This window comes from Giraffa tippelskirchi, chromosome 4 (genome assembly GCF_054371585.1).
Source record: "Giraffa tippelskirchi isolate mGirTip1 chromosome 4, T2T-mGirTip1v1.2.pri, whole genome shotgun sequence".
Lineage (NCBI taxonomy): Eukaryota > Metazoa > Chordata > Mammalia > Artiodactyla > Giraffidae > Giraffa > Giraffa tippelskirchi.
This window is the reverse complement of record NC_137278.1, coordinates 170,533,293-170,553,865: the sequence shown is the minus strand read 5'-3', so window position 1 is coordinate 170,553,865 and position 20,573 is coordinate 170,533,293. Positions and strand designations below refer to the sequence as shown.

General features: G+C 43.8%; 1 long non-coding RNA gene across 2 annotated transcripts in view; it reads left to right on the top strand.

The window, feature by feature from the left end:
* LOC145547137 (uncharacterized) overlaps positions 1-20,573 on the top strand; it is a 90,308-nt gene that overhangs the window by 15,241 nt on the left and 54,494 nt on the right. For both annotated transcript variants that reach the window (XR_014083568.1, XR_014083567.1), the window contains exon 3: positions 12,529-12,732. This is a non-coding gene — a long non-coding RNA (uncharacterized LOC145547137). The remainder of the gene's footprint in view (positions 1-12,528; positions 12,733-20,573) is intronic.

Here is a 20,573-nt window from a genome sequence, read left to right as displayed (position 1 = left end):
AGACATCAGCGAGGTCTTTCTCGTTGATGTCTCTTCCTCTTCTTATAAAGGATACCACTCCTGTAGGATTAGGGCTTCACTCTTATGACCTGATTTAACCTTAATTACTTCCCTCAAGGCCCCATCTCTGAATACAGTCACACTGGGGATTAGGGCTTCAACATACAAGTTTTAGAGAACACAAACATTCAGTCCATAACAGAGTCGTTGGAAAACTGGGTCTAAGAACCATGTTTCTCTGTTTACTAGAGGTGTGGGCTTAGGTCAATTATGGCTAACTCTTGGGACTTTTGTATGAATTACTTCAGGTAATAGTTTGTGTTGAAGTGGCAGAAAATGTTGAAGGCTGTGGTTTCTTTGTTGGAATGGTGGAGATACGGCTCTCAGCAGCAGGAGAACCATGCAAGGGCAAGGGTGTTTTCCACGCCCACTGGTGGCAAGGTCACCCAGCCCAGTGGCCCACCGACCCACTGTGGAGTCCGAGCCCAGGTGTCTGCAGCAAATCTAACTTCTGTTGCGGGATTTCCCAGGTGGTCCAGTGGCTAAGATTCTGTGTTCCCAATGCAGGGGGACTGGGTTTGATCCCTGGTCAGGGAACTAGATCCCACATGCTGCAACTAAGATGCAGAACAGTCAAATAAATAAACAAATATTAAAAAAAAAATCTAACTTCTGCTGCAAATCCATCCAAGACTTTGTCCTCTGATGCTTTGGACAATGTGTGCTGCATGAACTCTTGGGGCCTTCTGTATCACAGGATGCTGTACATGTCACTGCTGATCAAAACCACACACAACAAATCTCGTTGGTACTGTCTCCACTCTGTACATCCTGTCTTACCACCTGTCAGTAAGTATGTCCTTCCTTAGCTAGGGCGTGAATAAAACACAGAAAGGAAATTTGGGCAATCTAACAAGGCCAGACAACAAGCTGCCTGGGGATCAATGAATCTCAGGGATGACTTTTAAATTTGCAGTGTGTCGAGCTAATTCTATGGCATTCTCATTTTGCATAAGACTGGTGTCTCAAAGATATTGCCGATTGACTAATGCTATGGCCTCCTATGAGGTTAAAAACATCATCACTCATATAAATTGTAGGCCACTTTTTTCTGTTCTCAATGGGAATCCCATGCAAAGAATGATCAGTCCAGAATCCAAAAGTAATTGAACAGGCAATTTAATTTTTTATTGCAATCCTCTTGAGAAAATGACAAAAGTAACTGGCATCAAAAGGCATAGCAAAACTTCTTAAAGCTCCTTTCTCCTTATTTCTTATACTCTTCCTGTCTTTCAAATACATAAAGTTCCCCTCACCCCAATCCTCCCTGCTATAATGACCCTATTACTTTTGTCCCCTGCCATCCACTTCCATTACTATTTATTTATTCAGTTTTGCATTGAGTCTCTCGTACATGCCAATTTCTGAATATAATGGCAGACCAAAGGCACGTGGCTCTTGCTTTCTCAAGTTTGCATTGCCTTCCCCAGCTTGTTCCGGGTCTATGTCCACCACTCCCACTGTTGTCTTTCACCTGGTTGACACCAGTGACCTTAATTTCTGGCTTCTTCTGCCCTGACCCTGTGGATCTGCTATTCAGACTGCCTGTCTGAGTTCTTGTTCCCAAAGTTCTCCCTTCTTTCCTTCTCTCACTTTGTTGCACTTCCCTCCCACCATCTCCCTTTGTTGAGATATGATAAAGTTTACATTCTTTTTTTAAAAAATTTTAATTAAAAAAATTGTTGTGGCTGTGCCACATGTGGGATCTTAGTTCCCTGACTAGGGATCAGACCTGCTCCCCTTGCATTGGAAGCACATTGTCTTAACCACTGGACAAACAGGGAAGTCTCAAGTTGGCATTCTTTGATAGAAGACATGTAGTTCCTTTTCCAGTCTCCCTAGATGACCCCTGGAAGCCTCTAGTCCTACATGAAATTTGTAACTGGGAAAGGAGCATAAGGACAAGAAAAACAGATCTGCTATTTGGAAGGAACTTTAGAGATTATCTGGTCCAATTGGAAGGGGTCCTTTCAATCTAGACCCTTTCTGCAGTATTCTTGGAATCAACCAGACTTTGTCTTGGCTTATCCAGCGTATCATTTCCAAGGGTAGTTAACTTTCTATAGTGTTCCTTAGAGTAATGCAACAGCTGGAGCTGTAGGTGCCTGGTAAATAATCATTGGCTTTTGGATAAATGGGGAACTTCTTTAGGAAATGGGGAACTTCCCTCAAGAAAGGTCTTCCTAATTGTTGTTGTTCAGTTTCTAAATCGTGTCTGACTCTGTGACTCCATAGACTGCAGCACGCCAGGCTTCCCTGTCCTTCACTGTCTCCCAGAGTTTGCTCAAACTCATGTCCATTGAGTCGGTGATGCCATCCAACCATCTCATCCTCTGTCATCCCCTTCTCTTCCTGCCTTCGATCTTTCCCAGCATCAGGGTCTTTTCCAATGAATCAGTTCTTTGCATCTGGTGGTCAAAGTATTGGAGTTTCAGCTTTAGCATCAGTCCCTCCAATGAATAGTCAGGACTGATTTCTCTTAGGATGGACTGGTTGGATCTCCTTGCAATCCAAGGGACTCTCAAGAGTCTTCTCCAACACCACAGTTCAAAAGCATCAATTCTTCAGCGCTCAGCTTTCTTTATAGTTCAACTCTCACATCCATACATGACTACTGGAAAAACCATAGCTTTGACTAGACAGGCCTTTGTTGGCAAACTAATGTCTCTGTTTCTTAATATGCTGTCTAGGTTGGTCATAACTTTTCTTCCAAGGAGCAAACATCTTTTAATTTCTTCGCTGCAGTCACCATCTGCAGTTTGGAGATGCTATTTTTGGAGCCCCCTAAAATAAAGTCTGTCACTATTTCCACTGTTTCCCCATCTATTTGCCATGAAGTAATGGGGCCAGATGCCATGATCTTAGTTTTCTGAATGTTGAGTTTTAAAGCCAATTTTTCCACTCTCCTCTTTCACTTTCATCAAGAGGCTCTTTAGTTCTTCTTCGCTTTCTGCCATATATTCCAACATCTGTTGGATCTGAGGTTATTGATATTTCTCCCAGCAATCTTGATTCCAGCTTGCGCTTCATCCAGTCCAGCATTTCTCACGATGTACTCTGAATATAAGTTAAATAAGCAGGGTGACAATATACAGCCTTGACATACTCCTTTCCTGATTTGGAACCAGTCTGTTGTTCCATGTCCAGTTCTAACTGTTGCTTCTTGACCTGCGTTCAGATTTCTCAGGAGGCAGGTAAGGTGGTCTGGTATTCCCATCTCTTTAAGAATTTTCCACACTTTGTTGTGATCCACACAGTCAAAGGCTTTGGCATAGGCAATAAAGCAGAAGTAGATATTTTTCTGGAACTCTTTCTTTTCCCATGATCCAACGGATGTTGGCAATTTGATCTCTGGTTCTTCTGCCTTTTCTAAATCCAGCTTGAACATCTTGAAGTTCACAGTTCACGTACTGTTGAAGCCTGGCTTGGAGAATGTTGAGCATTACTTTGCTAGCATGTGAGATGAGTACAATTGTGAGGTAGTTTGAACATTCTTTGGCATTGCCTTTCTTTGGGATTGGAATGAAAACTGACCCTTTCTAGTTTCTTATATAGAATCACAATTCCATTAGCATACCTAATAATATTAACACTGTTTTCTTCCTATCATCCAGTATATAGTTTATATTCAGAATTTCCCAAGTACCTTAAACATCATTTTCAGGAGTTGGGTTGTTTGACTCAGGAGTGAGGTGGGTGGAGAGGATTTTCATCAGAATTCTACCAATAGATGTATCAATAAGGATGTAGCATGGGCGAATTGAAGGGTGGCTCCAGTAACGCCCACCCCTGGGAGTTGTGCCTGCGTCTAAATCCTTCTATGTAAGTGGGCAGGACCTGTGACTTGCTTCTGCTGATGGAATATGGTAAAGGAGCAGACTTCTGTGACTGGGTTATGAAGGATGCTGTCTTCTGTTGTATGTGGGGAATCTCTCTCTTGCTATTATTATTATTATTATATTTTAATATTTACTTATTTATTTGGCCGTTCTGGGTCTTAGTTGAGACATGCAGGATTTTCTGTCTTCTTTGTGGCATTCGGAGTCTTTAGGTGCAACATAAGAATTCTTAGTTGTGGCATGTGGGATCTAGTTCCCTGATCAGGGTTGGAACCCTGGCCCCCCTGCATTGGAAACATGGAGTCTTAGCCACTGGACCATCAAGGAAGTCAGGAGAGAAATAGCTTTCCCAGAAGCACTTGATTGTCTTCTCTGAGCACTCGTTGTCTTCTCTGAGCACTCTTTTTTTTTTCCTTTATTTCCAGAACTGGATTGAATGGCCATTTTTGGACTTAGTACCTGGCAAAGAAAATGAAGATTGCACGATAGTTTGGACCAATCAATCATGGTTTATCTCCTGGGCTGGGCACTTTGTCACCTGAATGAAACTGATGTTTTATTAACAAGGAAGAAGGAAAGAGTGACCCCCTAGGCAGGCTATGGTCGGTGTCTGTTAGAGGAATCCTGCATGCCAGCAGGGGATGCATGTGACCTTTCCACACACTGAACCTGCACATCAGGCCTCTTCCCTTGGCCTCGTAGGAGCCAGAAGGAGCCTTTTCTCCCTCTAGCTGACGGCTGTAGCCAGCAGTGTATTGTCCCATAATGGATCTGAAGATAACAGGCATCCAGTGATCAGAGCTGGGACCTTTGGGAACATGGTCCCAGCTAACTCAAAGGAAACGAAAAAGTGCACATACGTTAGAAGATGGTGCATCACAATGTAACAAGTCAGTGGGTGTCAAAATCTGGTTCTGTCATTATCTGTGATATAAAATTTGACGATAACCTCTGTGAGCTTCAGAGGCCATTTTTTTTTTTTTTTTAACATTTCTCCTCCTGAAGCTGATGTTTTCTAAAGGACTATGCAAGTGTTTTAACCAGGGGACTCCTAGGGACTTTAATTGGAGCCCAGTGCCAAGGGCCTCTATACATGCATTTGGACAGTGAAGCCTGAAAATTCACTTCCTTTTACCAGTAATTCTCTTTTCTTTATTTCCAAGAAGGGCAATTCACGTGTTTTCAGGAACACATTTGGTTGTGTGGCTTCATGCCATGGCAATCTAGACAGTAGTGCCTGTCTCAGTGGGGTGGGGGCAGGATGCACATTTTTGCAAATTGAATGAAGTTTAGCTGGGAAGGGGTGGTGGAGATTTAGTCGCTAAGTTGTGTCCGACTCTTTGCGACCCCATGGACTGTAGCCCGCCAGGCTCCTCTGTCCATGGGATTCTCCAGGCAATAATACTGGAGTGGGTTGCCATTTCCTTCTCCAGGGGATCTTCCCCACCCAGGGATCAAACTCTGCACTGCAGGGTCTCTTGCATCACAGGCAGATTCTTTACCAACTGAGCTATGAGGTGGGAATGTCCATATTATTACAAATGAGCATGTGAAGCCTGACACATCCAAAGGATCAGAAACTCCTCCAAAATCCTGCCCTGGGTAGAGGGCACATTTCAGGACCCAGCTGGCTGTTTTGTTTAAAGCAGCTGATAAAAAGCTGAAGCCTAGTTCTTCTGGAAGCAAAGTCCAGCTAAAGTGAAGGATGTCACGATGTGAGCAGTGGCCCAGCTGCAGGGCTGGGCAGGGGGAGTTGTCCAAGAGACTACATTTCTCAATTCCCTATGGTTCTGCACAGTAGAATCATCTGGGAAGTGTGTAAAAAGACTGGAGGCCTAGGCTGAACCCCGTAACAGTTGCATTAGAATCTCTAGGAGTAGGATCAGTCCTTACTTATTTTTTAATATATTTTTTTTAAAAGTTGTGGACTGTTTTATGCCTTGCAAATTAGTAATCACTGCTTCCTGTCTCCTTTTACATACACTAGCATTCCCTCATTCCTTTTTTTTAAAAATTTTTTATTAATTTATACCTACTCTGGGTCTTCATACAAAGTTGGGCACAATAAAGGACAGAAATGGTATCAACCTAACAGAAGCAGAAGATATTAAGAAGAGGTGGCAAGAATACACAGAAGAACTATACAAAGGAGATCTTCATGACCCAAATAACCACAATGGTGTGATTACTCACCTAGAGCCAGGCATCCTGGAATGCGAAGTCAAGTGGGCCTTAGGAAACATCACTATGAACAAAGCTAGTGGAGGTGATGGAATTCCAGTTGAGCTATATCAAATCCTAAAAGATGATGCTATGAAAGTGCTGCACTCAATATGCCAGCAAATTTGGAAAACTCAGCAGTGGCCACAGGACTGAAAAAGGTCAGTTTTCATTCCAATCCCAAAGAAAGGCAATGCCAAAGAATGTTTAAACTACTGCGCAATTGCACTCACCTCACAGGCTAGCAAAGTAATGCTCAAAATTTTCCAAGCCAGGCTTCAACAGTACATGAACTGTGAACTTCCAGTTGTTCAAGCTGGATTTAGGAAAGACAGAGGAACCAGAGATCAAATTGCCAACAACTGTTGGCATCGAAAAAGCAAGAAAACATTGAAAAAGCAAAACAGTTCCAGAAAAACATACATTTCTGCTTTGTTGATTACACCAAAGCCTCTGACTTTGTGCATCACAACAAACTGTGGAAAATTCTTAAAGAGATGGGAATACCAGACCACCTTACCTGCCTCCTGAGAAATCTGAATGCAAGTCAAGAAACAGCAGTTAGAACTGGACATGGAACAACAGACTGATTACAAATTGGGAAAGGAGTTCATCAAGGCTGTATATTGTTACCCTGCCTATTTAACTCATATGCAGAACATATCATGTGAAATGCTGGGTTGGATGAAGCACAAGCTGGAATCAAGATTGCTGGGAGAAATATCAATAACCTCAGATACGCAGATGGCCCCACCCTTATGGCAGAAAGCAAAGAAGAACTAAAGAGCCTCTTGATGAAAGTGAAAGAAGAGAGTGGAAAAATTGGCTTTAAAACTCAACATTCAGAAAACTAAGATCATGACATCTGATCTCATCATTTAATGGCAAATAGATGGGGAAACTGGAGAAGGAAATGGCAACCCACTCCAGTATTCTTGCCTGGAGAATCCCAGGGACAGGAGAGCCTGGTGGGCTGCCATCTATGGGGTCACACAGAGTTGGACACGACTGAAGCGACTTAGCAGCAGCGGCAGCAGCAGATAGGGAAACAGTGGAAATAGTGACTGACTTTATTTTTGGGGGCTCCAAAATCACTGCAGATAGTGACTGCAGCCATAAAATTAAAAGATGCTTGCACCTGGGAAGAAAGGCTATGATCAACCTAGACAGCATATTGAGAAGCAGAGACATTACTTTGCCAACAAAGGTCTGTCTAGTCAAAGCTATGGTTTTTCCAGTAGTCATGTATGAATGTGAGAGTTGGACTATAAAGGAAGCTGAGCACCAAAGAATTTATGCTTTTGAACTGTGGTGTTGGAGAAGACTCTTGAGAGTCCCTTGGACTGCAAGGAGATCAAACCAGTCAATCCTAAAGGAAATCAGTCCTGACTATTCATTGGAAGGACTGATGCTGAAGTTGAAGCTCCAATACTTTGGTGACCTGATGCGAAGAACTAACTCATTAGAAAAGACCCTGATGCTGGGAAAGATTGAAGGCGGGAGGAGAAGGGGACGACAGAGGATGAGATGGTTGGATGGGATCACCAACTTGATGGACATGAGTTTGAGTAAACTCCGGGAGTTGGTGATGGACAGGGAGGCCTGACGTGCTTCAGTCCATGGCGTTGCAAAGAGTCAGACATGACTGAGTGACTGAATTGAACTGGGTCTTCATTGCTATGTGCAGGCTTTCTCTAGTAATGGCAAGTGGGGACTATTCTCTAGTTGCAGTACATAGGCTTCTTGTTGCGGTGGCTTATCCTGTTGCAGAGCACAGGCTTCAGGGTGTGCAGGCTTCAGTAGTAGTGGTGCATGGGCTTGCTTGCCCCATGGCATGTGGAATCTTCCCAGGCCAGGATCGAACCCATACCCCTGCATTGGCAGGCAGATTCTTAACCACTGGACCACCAGGGAAGTCTAGGATCAGTAACTCTTAAAACTTCAAAGCTGATTCCAATATACAGCCAAGTTTGAGAACCAGTGATCATTCTAGCCCAGGGGTCTGCAAACTTTTCTGCTCAAGGACCAGATAGTGAATATTTTTGGCTTTGCTGGCCATGTGGTCTCTATTGCAACCACTCATCTCTGCCACTGTTGCAAAACAGCCATAGCCAAGGTGTAAATAAATGAGTGAGATGAAGTTCTAATAAAACTTTATTTAACCAAAACAGGGAGTGGGCTGTGTTTGGCCCATGTGTCCTAGTTTGTGGATCCCTGTTCTAGACCCTATAATGCAGTTCAGGCTGTAAGCATCATATGGGATCTTGTTGCAAATATAGGCTCCTGGGCCTCATTCTAGACCTACTGGATCTGCATCTACATTTAAACAAGATTCTCTAAGTGATTCACATGCACACTGAAATTTAAAAAGCCCTAGAGAGCTGGGCTGGTAAGCAGGGTTCCCCTCCTCCCCACAAAGCATTCATTTGTGGGGGACAATGAAGGAGTATAGTTATCATAAGTGGAATGTAGGTAGGAGTGTCTTGGAAACGAGGCAAAACTCTAGTTGGAGAATTGAGGCACAAGGTGGGAGCGTCAGGCCAAAAGCGTGGTTAGTCACTCTGTGTTAGTCGCTCAGTCGTGCCTGACTCTTTGTGACCCCATGGACTGTAGCCCGCCAGGCTCCTCTGTCCGTGGAATTCTCCAGGCAAGAATACTGGAGTGGGTTACCTTGCCCTTCCTCCAGGGGATCTTCCCAACCCAGGTATCGAACTCACTTGTCTTATGTCTCCTGCATTGGCAACAGGGTTCTTAACCACAAGTGCCACCTGGGAAGCCTGCCTTAGCGTGCACACATGCACAAATAGATTCCTCTTTTTTAAAAGTTCCATGAGACACTTCAAGTAAGGATTTAAGTTGCTATTTATTTTTATTTTAAAAAAATTGGTAAGTAAAGTTTTTAAATTGATTCACTGATTGATTTTTGGCTGTGCTGGGTCTTCATTGCTGCTTGGGCTTTTCTCTAGTTGTGGCAAGCGGGGGGTTACTCTCCAGTTGTGGTGCATGGTCTTATTGCAGTGGCTTCTCCTGTTGTGGAGCATGGGCTCTTGAGTGCATGGGCTTCACTAGTTGTTGCACACGGGCTTAGTTACCCCGTGGCTGTCATGAGGTAGTGAGTACTGGGCCAGGGGAGAGGGAGGCAGGGGTCTCACTGGGAGCCTTTCTTGTTTGGGGGCCCCTTTTAACTTGTTGTAGTGAAGGGAATTTGAGGACTTAAGGAAGTGGGAGTGTTGACGTGACTCGATCTTCTGAGCTTCCTTTTAACTCCTGAAGGCAGCCCAATGATACTGCATCCTTGCAGGAAGTGATGCTCTCCCCTGCACCTCGGAACTGAGTATGGTCAGGATGTGGTCTGCTGTGGGATTTAAGGGGAGGCTGCCCCATGTTCATGGGGGGATCTGCACACTTGTTGTTCAGTCACTCAGTCATGTCCGACATTATGTGACCTCATGGACTGCAGCATGCCAGGCTTCCCTGTCCTTCACCGTCTCCTGGACGTTGCTCAAACTCATGTCCATCGAGTCAGTGATGCCATCCAACCATCTTGTCCTCTGTCACCCCCTTCTCCTCCTGCCTTCAATCTTTCCCAGCATCAGTGTCTTTTCCAATGAGTTGGCTCTTAGCATCAGGTGGTCAAAGTATTGAAGCTTTAGCTTCAGCATCAGTCCTTCCAATGGATATTCAGGGTTGATTTCCTTTCAGATTGACTGGTTTGATTATCGGCACTCTGCACAGCTGTAAATGGTGGCCCAGAGGGTCGGTCTTCCAGAACCCCTCAGAGCAGCGTGCTGGGTTTATCTTCCCAGAAGGCACGGCTGTTATCTGATTTGTCGTCTACTTCTCTAGGGACTGAGGGTCAGAGAGGGGGGCTGCAGGGCTTGAAGTCTCCCCTTCTGTACCCCATCACCGACCACTGTGAGTCCCAGGATAACCGGCTGAGGAGGAGGTTGAGCTGTGGTGTTTGTCAACCTCTGGTCATGACACAGCTCTTCCAACATCCCTGGCTGTCACAGGGACCCCCAAAAGAGCAAGGCCACTAAGGATGCCCCTCCTTGGGCTATTACTGACAATGCAAATTCCAGAATTAGCAGGAATTAGCAAATTCCAGCGGGTCAGCTAAGTAGGGTCAGCACTGATTGGCTTTCTGGCAGAGGAGCCAAGCAGGGCCTCCTTCCTACATGCATGCTCACATAGCATGGCATAGTGGCAAGAGTAAGACTCTGGGCGAGTGCTCTGTTCCCATTTGCCCTCTAGCACTTACCAGCTGATCATTTTGGGTCATTCAAGTAATGCCTTGGAGACTCGCTTTTCTTATCTGTAGAAGACAGAACAATGCATCCCCATAGGGTTGCCATGGGAATGGGTATAAATAGGATAAAGGATGGGTAGAGGATAAAAGTTAGGTTGTGTTAAGAACCTGGGCAGTAGGTAGGAGTCCCTGGGTCTGAATTCCAGCTCCTCCACTTTGTAGCTGTGTGGAGTTGGACAAAGGCATGATTTGGAACTTGCTTACTCATCTATTGAATGGGTGTGTTAATAACACCTACGTTATGGGATTGCTAGGATTTGATGAGATAATGCATGTGAAACTGTTAGCACAGTGTCTGATACACAGTAAAGTTTCAATGTCTGATATTATTATAGGTTAGCTGCTATTAGTTCAGGTTATCTGACTTTCAATTGGAAGGTTCTATACTGTACTGGGCACACCCAAATCCTTGGGAAGTTAGTATAAACAAGGAAAGGGAACATAGGAGTCTTTATTTTATTTTTCTTATTTTTGGCTACCTTGGGTCTTTGTTGCTTTTAGGGCTTTCTCTAGTTGCAACAAGGGGGGCTACTCTTCATTACAGTGTGCAGGCTTCTCAATTGCAGTGGCTTTTCTTGATATGGAGCACAGGCTCTAGGCATGCGGGTTTCAATAGTTGCAGCACTCGGGCTCAGTAGTTGCAGTTTTCAGGCTCTAGAGCATGGGCTCAGTACTTGTGGTGCATGGGCTTAGTTGCCCCAAGGCATGTGGAATCTTCTGGAATCGGGAATCGAACCTGTGTCCCCTGCGCTGGCAGGTGGATTCTTATCCACTACACAACCAGGGAAGTCCAACACAGGAGTCTTGACCCTCCAGTCCCTCTGATTTCCCCCTGGCTGTAATTCCTTTCCTCCTAGACTAGGCTTCAGTGCCCAAGGCTACAATTTCAGGGTAGAGTAAGAAGCAGGGGATTATAGTCTGTTGCCTCTTTCTGTGTCAGCTCCAGTGTTCCTGTAGAAGTCATAAACTGACTCAGTGTCAGAGGTATGGATCTTCTGGTTCAATACTTCCCATTTTACAGGTGAGGACCTGAGACTATAGACCTAGATGGCAGAAGAGACTGATCATCTGACTCCTGGGTCTGTGCTCTTTCCACTACCCTGCACTGCTAGCTGATTAACTCTGCACTCACTCCCAACATTTTCTCCCTTGACTAGTCAATCTAGAGTGCAGCTAGGTGTTTTAATGTGATCCTATTTTAGCCAATGAGGTATAAGTGGAAATTTTCTGGGGGTGACGTGAGGCTTCCAAGAAAGCTTTTGCTTTACTGGTAAAAAGAGCTAGATAGACTTGTCTTTGCTCTCCTCTTTCATCCTGCCTGGAATGTGGGCATGATGCCTGGAGCTGTAGCAACCATTTTATAACCATGAGGGAACAGACAGTAGAATTGCAGAGACACAGCCCTGACATCATTGAGCTAATGAACAGATTCTGACATCCCCTTGTTTGTTTGTGTTAGTCAGATGTCCTGTTACCAGGAGCAGAAAACATTCCTAACCCCCTTTTCTCTTGTTGAGCCCATCATAGAGGTGAAGGTATTGAGATCTTCAGATAGGAGGAAGGGCCTGTGTGGATGGTGGGGGACAAGGAAATGCTGGCTGCTCTTATGGAGCACTAACCCTTGGATCTAGCCATTTTTATACATAGCTTTTGGTTCTCACTGGCCTCTGGGGCTTCATTCCAGCCTATGACTAAGGGCTCAGAGCCCAGTTACCAGTTAATAATACTTCAGGATGATGTTTACAGGCACTCCCTGATGCATAGGAGTCTATGAATATATAGTATTATTATTATTCTTAACCCTCCCCTGGCCCCCCTGAACCTCCAAGAGCCAATGAAAGTGAACCGTCCCATCTGTCTGAGAGACAGAGTGAGAAAGGTAATTTTGACTTAATTCTTGGCTTCTCTGAAATGTGCCTGTATATTGCTCAAGAGTGGGAGGGGGAGGGACCATAGAGCTAGAAGATTCTCATGGATGAAGGGGAGAAAAATGGCAGCATGAAGGCCCATTGCTCTCCATTTAAAGGGCCATTTTCTATGTGACATCTTAGAAATTATTTCAAATATAATCTTTTAAAATGGATTGTATTATTTATTTAGCCACACTGTGCAGCATGTGGGATCCTAGTTCCCCATCCAGGGATGGAACCTGGGCTCTCCGCATTGGAAGTGTGGAGTCTTAACTACTGGACTTCCAGGGAAGTTGCTCAGCTATAATCTTGAATATAATCAGCAGCCACGCATCTGCCTACCTCCCTGTGCTCCACCTCTTCCCTCACTGATCTTTGAAGGAAAAGATCTCAGGTAAGTCTACCCTTCCATCAATTTCTCTAGAATGGCTAAAAGCTGGAATTATGGCTTAAATGATCGCTCAGCTTTAATGAAGGTAAATCTGTGCTAACCATCGAAAAGAGACAGAGTAAGTTTGGCTTCTGTGGCTCAGAATATCTCCTCTACCCACAAATGCAATGAATTAGTAATAAATAAACCAGTTGTGTGTGTGGGTAGCACTCACTTATTTCATGTATCTGGCCATTATCTGGGAGCAGAGACTCTGCCTTAACTTATTTCCACAAGATATGAGCTGTCTAATTGTGATGACATGATGGATGCTGATATCACATTTCCTGGGTTCCAACCCTGGTTCCACGATTGCCACTTAGCTGTGTGACCTTAGGCATGTTAATTTACCTCTCTGTGCCTCAGCTTCTTATCTGTAAACTGGGAGTGATAGTAATACCTACCTCCTGGAGTGGTTGTGAAGCTAAGGGAAAAGAGTAGGTGTAAAGCTCTTAGCTCTCGCTCTGAATGTGTTAGCAGTCTCACAGTGCCTGGCACAAGGCCGGGTGTTAGCACAGAGGAAGAATCACCACAGTGTAAGTGGTGGTCACGCACTCACTTGCTGACCTTGGTTATCAGATGCTGTACTTTCCAGGCACTGTGTAGCAATGGAAAACCCAAGACACAAGATCCCTGCTCCATGTCAGTTACATGCATTTACATTCTCATGGGGAGACAAGACAGGAAACTAACAAAAACATCATCTACAGTAAAATGTTAGGTAGGGACAGAGGATGCTCTGAGGAGAAGCCATGTGGCCTGGGAAATGGGGCATGATGGGAGGACCTGTTTTAGGCAGAGTAGTCAAAGGAGATTTCTTCATGGAGGTTGCCTTTGTGTTTAGGCAGAGTGGTCAAAGGAGATTTCTTCATGGAGGTTGCCTTTGTGGAGACCCCAGTGATGGAAGGGAATGGGCCATACTCCTCACTGGATTGGAGGGTTTAGGCAGGCATCTAGCTCTCATGGGACTTCTGTTTTGGTGGGAGAGTCAGATGTGACATCTAGACCTACAAGCAAGCATGACAAGAGTTGTCACAGGAAAAATGTGGGGCACTCTGAAGACACCACCTATCCAAGTGTCTCTCCTCTGAAAGTGACAGAAATCCCTCTTAACTGGATTAATGAAAAGAGGGACCTTCTAACTCAGGCAAGTTAAAGTTTGGGGTATGTTGGCTTCAGGCATGGCTGAATCCAGGTGTTCTAGTGGTGGCTTTAGGACAACGTGATTTGATTTTACATATCTTTGTGTGTATATCTATATTCTTTTTTCCATTATAGTTTGGTACAAGATATTGAATATAGTTCCCTGTGCTGTACAATAAATCCTTGCTGTGTACCTATTTTATATTTAGTAGTGAGTATCTGTTAATCTCATTTTATCTCTCCCCCTCCCTCCCCTTGGATAACTATAAGTTTGATTTCTGTTTCTATAAATCTGTTTTTGTTTGGTAAATAAGTTCCTTTGTGTCATATTTTAGATTTACATATAAGTGATATCATATATATTTGTCTTTCTCTATCTGACTTCGCTTAGTATTATAATCTTTAGGTCCGCCCATGTTGCTGCAAATGATATTATTTCATTTTTTATGACTGAATAATATTCCATCATGTATATTGGGTTGACCAAAAAGTTCGTTTGTTTTTTTTCCCCCATAAGATGGCTCTAGAAGCACTTTAACCTCATTTGAAACAATTTTGTTAGATTGTGTTGTGACAGTTGTCATATCATGCTTCATGATTTCAAGAAAGGTAAAAATTGCACTCCTGTGGCTTAGCTGGTAAAGAATCCACCTGCAATGCGGGAGACCTGGGTTTGATTCCTGGGTTGGGAGAAGAGAACAGCTACCCACTCCAGTATTCTGGCCTGGAGAATTCCATGGACTCTATAGTCCATGGGGTCGCAGAGTCGGACACGACTGAGCGACTTTCACTTTCACTTTCAAAATGCAACTGAAAGGCAAAAAAAAGATTGTGCAGTGTATGGAGAAGGTGCCGTGACTAACAGAACTTGTCAAAAGTGGTTTGCGAAGTTTCAGGCTGAAGATTTCTCACTGGACGACACTCCAAGGTCAGGTAGACCAGATGAAGTTGATAGCAATCAAATTGAGACAGTAATTGAGAACAATCAACGTTAGACCATGTGGGAGATAGCTCACATACTCAAAATACCCAAATCAAGCATTGAAAATCATTTGCACCAGCTTGGTTATGTTAATTACTTTGATGTTTGGGTTTCGCATAAGTTAAGGGGAAAAAAACCTTAACCGTATTTCCACATGCAATTCTCTACTTAAACGGAACAAAAACGTTCCATTTTTAAAACCAGTTGTGACAGGTGATGAAAAGTGGATACTGTACAGTGATGTGGAATGGAAGAGATCTTGGGGCAAGTGAAATGAACCATCACCAACCATTCCAAAGAAAGTCTTCATCCAAAGAAGGTGATGTTGTATATATGGTGGGACTGGAAGGGAGTCCTCCATTATGAGCAAGTCCTCTGTTATAACCAAGACTGCATGCTTTTTTGATGACCAGCAAAAACTGTTACAGCTTGACTGGGAAGTCCTGACTCATCTGCTGTATTCACTAGATATTGTACCTTCAGATTTCCCTTTATTTTGGTCTTTACAAAATTCTCTTAATGGAAAAATTTCAATTCCCTGGAAGACTGTAAAAGACATCTGGGACAATTCTTTGCTCAAAAAGATTAAACGTTTCAGGAAGTTGGAATTATGAAGTTGCCCCAAAATGGCAGAAGGCAGTAGAACAAAACAGTGAGTATTTTGTTCAATGAAGTTTTTGGTGATAATAAAAAATGAGTATTATTTTTACTTGAAAACAGAAGGAACTTTTGGGTCAACCCTACACGCCCACACTCACACATACACACACACATATATGTTATTGTTGTTTAGTCGCCAAGTCATGTCTGACTCTTTGCAACCCCATGAACTACAGCATACCAGATCTCCCTGTCTCTCACCATCTCCTGGAGTTTGCCCAAGTTCATGTCCATTGGATTGGTGATGCCATCCAACCATCTCATCCTCTATTGCCCTTTTCTCCTTCTGCCTTCAATCTTTTCCAGCATCAGGGTCTTTTCCAGTGAGTTGGCTGTTCCCGTCAGGTGGTCAAAGTATCCATTAATCTGTTGATGGACACTTAGGTTGTTTCCTTGTCTTAGTTTTTGTAAATTGTGCTGCTATGAACACTGCCAAAAGACAGAGTAACTACTGAAAAACAGCCAGTGTTTGAACTTGCTGTCTGCCTCTGGTATGCAGCATAGTCTCCGAGGCTTTTAATTAGAAAAACCTGTATTTGCATCCCAGCTTTGCACATATCCACTGTTCACTTGGACTCATTGTTTCATATCTGCGAGCCTTAGTCCTCTCATATGTAAGATGGATTAACAGCTACAACCTCCAGGAGGACTGCTGTATCATGGCTGGAGAGGCTGTTTGCAAAGTTCCTTAAAACTCTTAAACTTCCACCACTGCCTTTGTTCAGTTCAGTTCGGTCACTCAGTCGTGTCCAACTCTTTGCCACCCCATGAACCGCAGCACGCCAGGCCTCCCTGTCCATCACCAACTCCCGGAGTCCACCTAAACCCATGTCCGTTGAGTCGGTGATACCATCCAACCATCTCATCCTCTGTGGTCCCCTTCTCCTCCTGCCTTCAATCTTTCCCAGCATCAGGGTCTTTTCCAATGAGTCAGCTCTTCTCATCAGGTGGCCAAAGTATTGGAGTTTCAGCTTCAGCATCAGTCCTTCCAATGAATATTCAGGACTGATCTCCCTTAGGATGGACTGGTTGGATCTCTTTGCAATCCAAGGGACTCTCAAGAGTCTTCTCCAACACCACAGTTCAAAAGCATCAATTCTTTGGCACTCAGCTTTCTTTATAGTCCAACTCTCATATCCATACATGACCACTGGAAAAACAATAGCCTTGACTAGACGAACCCTTGCTGGCAAACTAATGTCTCTGCTTTTCAATATGCTGTCTAGGTTGGTCATAACTTTCTTCCAAGGAGTAAGCGTCTTTTAATTTCCTCAAAGAGCTGAGATAGTTGAGAAATTGGCCCCGGTGCCAAGCCTTAATATCTTCACATTGACCATTGTGCATAACAGACTGATTTGTTCCTGTTGCTCTGAAGCGAAAAATCAGCTCCGGAGGGGGTTGGCCTTGGGGAGGGTGGGAGCCAGGTTCTGGGTGTGTGTCTAAGCCTCAAGGGAAGTATTTCCCAGAAGTTTTCTCTGGAGAACCTGCACACAGACTAGCCATTTCCTTTGCCATAAATAAAGGTGGCCCCACCGACTCTGCGGTTGGAAGGAAATATCAATAACATGACTAATTATGGAAATTGCATAATGCAACATTAGTTAGTGATTATGACTTTGTCAAGTGCCTGTTAATTTTTATGTAAGAATCATTCACTGTGTGACACGGACATATGAGCTTGTCATCCGGCTTTCCGTTCTGGTGGGGGAGAGAGATCTTGAATGTTTAGGTTAATAATTTGTCGGGTTGAAGGATGAGGAGGCAGAGTGGGGGGTGGAGCAGGAGGAAGGGAAGGGTGGGGAGAGGACTTGAGGGAGGAAGACAGCAGAGGAGCCTGTGACAGGACAGGTAATGTCACGCTTGGAGAGATGCCCAAGGGAGGAGCCAGGAGTCGGCCTCGGAAGGTGACTGGTGTCAGATGGGCCTCCCCCTTCTATCCCAGAACCCGAGTTTGCATGGGGTGTTGACACATTTTCCTAATAAGATGGCTTTATCATTTTACAGCCTCCCCGGAGATTCCTGGCATGTCTCATCTTGCTTGAATAAATTATTAATTTGATCTAATTAGGTTCATCCAGCAGCTGGGAGGCAGGTTGAGCTAATTCGGGCTTCCTGTGTGGGTCTGCATGGATGCTTGGCTCCGTGGAGATGGTGGTTGGAGTGGAAGGCTCTTGGAGGGTTTGAGGAAGGGGGAGATGAGGTTTCCTGTCATTTCATCCGCTTCTGTGACTATTTCTTCTCAGGCGCCTGACAACTGAGAAATAAGTGCTAAAAACCTCAGTCTTTCCTGGGACACCTGGATCCTTAATTTCGGCAGCAGAGTTGCTTAGGTCAGGAGAGGACATTGTTTGAAAAAGTGGATCCTGTCAAGGTGTCTTCCAGCCTGGCGTTCAAGGAACTCCACAGTCAGGCATGTATCTACCAAGTTCATTGCCTCGGAGTTTCAGACTGTCAAGGACAGTTTCAGCTGATGGTCTTTAAAGCAAAACAGGTCTGGCTTCAGAATGTGGCTCCACCCCACTTAGCCCTTTGAATTCAGGAAGTTATGTCAACTCTCTCTGTGGCCCTTATTCCACTGAGATAATAATGACTGGCCCTTGCACTCACTGTCAAGATGAATGGAGTTGATCAATGCCTGGAAGCTTCCTAGGATGATATCTGGCATTGTGTTCAGTAAATGGTAGCCATGAAGTGCATGGGAGAAGCAGGGCAGAAACAGTTACAGCTGCTTTATGTACGGGGAAATGAAAATTCATGGATTTACTTGGGACAGATGAGACAAAATCTCTATCCATTGTTCTTCCAGCCCCATCAGGTCACCTCCCAAGTTTGACATTGACATTTAACTATTTATCTTTTTTGATAAAAGTTTATGTTTTCATAGGCGATGAAAACAATGTGCTTAAGAGCCCTGATTATGTTTTAATGGTACTCAAATCTCTCTGACACTTCTCCCCAAGTAATAAGGTTTCAAGATTAACTTGCTTTGGGGAGAACAAAACCATCTTCCTGGGTTTTGTGATTAATTATCTATTTCTAAGCAGCAGCACCGGAATCCATCTCACCTTCCCCTGAGCCCTGGAGCCCGGGTGGGGGCTCAGGCAGCACTTCTAGGCTGGGTCTTCGGTGGTTCTCTCTGGGTTTGTCTCCCAGGCGGGGCTTCAAGCAAAGGGAAGAGATGCTTCCTCCCCCAGGTTAGGGGCTGCAGACTGCATGCTCTTCCAGACTAGGAGCTCTATGTCTTATATCAGGGCCCCGGCTCAGTGTATGGCATCTCGCGGCATTTCTAAAAAGTCTTGGTGGGTAAAGAAAAGATGCTTAACAACAGAGCTGCAGTGGCTGTCATTTAATCATTCCTCAGGGTTCAGAAGGCCCCAGAGCACCTCAAGGTCATCCATTTAAATCAATCAGCACACATAATAAATTTCACTCACTATTGCACTGCTTCTGTGCCCACGTGCCGGCTCACATAATCAGGGGATCAGAGACTCCCTTGTTGACAGACGGGAGACCAAGGGCAGAAGAAGAAAGCAACTTGTGCAAGGTCACCTGTATTTAACTCTTCCCTCTCTACGGCCCTTTTCATTACAACATTATTGACTCTTCTGATTATACATATGCGTGCGTGCTCAGTCACTTCAGTCATGTCTGACTCTTTGCAGCGCTAGCCCGCCAGGCTCCCCTGTGTATGGGATTTCCCAGGCAAGAATACTGGAGTGGATTACCATTTTCCTCTCTGATTATATATATAGATATTAGATATAGATATAATAGATGATCTATGCATGTATGTATATATATATGTATATCTTTTCTCTACCCCTTTATGCCAAGATTACTGCAACCCTTCCTCACTGATCTTCCTGCCTTTGTCTCTTCCATCTCAGACTATTTAGCTTCACAGAAAGAAAGATTCTCCTGTAAGAGAGTTTCTTTGTCTTACTCCATTTCTTTTTTTTTTTTTTGCTCTTTAAGAAAATTTTTATTGAAATACACCTGAGATATAACCTGGTGTAAATTTGAGGCATACAGCATGTCAGTTTGATATATTTTATATTGTAGTATGACTGTAAAGATAATTAGCACCTCTATCTTGTTTTATAACTATCATTTCTTTTTAGTGGTTGGTTATTCCATTTCTTAAAAGAAGCTACTGTGACTTTTTCCTACTGCTTGTCCAAGGGAAGAAAATCTATACAAACTTGCTCAAGAAGAGTGTATGTGCATGCGGGTAGAGAGGGGCTACAAAATTTGTCCGAGTGCTTAAAAAAGTGCTTAATACATGGTACTATAACCACTTGTGCTGTTGATATTATTGCTTATTTTTTATTAATGTTAATTTCTAATAGAATTCTAGGGTAACAAATCAGTGCAGCAGTACCTCAAGGGAATTGGAACTGAGACTCAACAGAAGTGTTACTTCTTTTGGGAAATGTTCCTGACACCCCATTGCTTTAAATGGATTCCCCAAGTGGCCCACAAATCCAAAACAGTCAAGAACCATTATCCCAGTTCTTATGAATTTTGTCCTTGGATCAAGTCAGACATCGGGGAGATGTGGATTTGGACTTTATTGTCTTGGCCCTTGTAGAGTTGGTTTCATACAGGCCTTCATTGAAGGACATTATAAAAAAGCAGGGCAAAAACAGGTTCTTGAGTTTGTTAAAGGAATATCCAGAAACTGGTGTCCGTTACCTCTATACTTTCCTCTTTACTGGGGACAAAATTCTCTCAGGTCTCTGCACCAGGGAAAGTTGTCATTGTTTTGCTGGTTTGTATTTGATACTTTGGATATCAGGAATTTGCAATAATGTCCATGTTTCCCTCTTTGCTTTTGCTGCTAGGAATCTCAGAGTTACCTTTCCAGCTGACTTCTGGCAAGGATTTATGGATGCATTTTGTGTGCTAATATCACTTCATCTTATATTATTTTCTACCTATTTTCCTTTTGCTTTGATTTCATGATAAAGATTCTGTTTTACTATATGCACCCCTGTAATCCACATTGATTCTTTTGGAT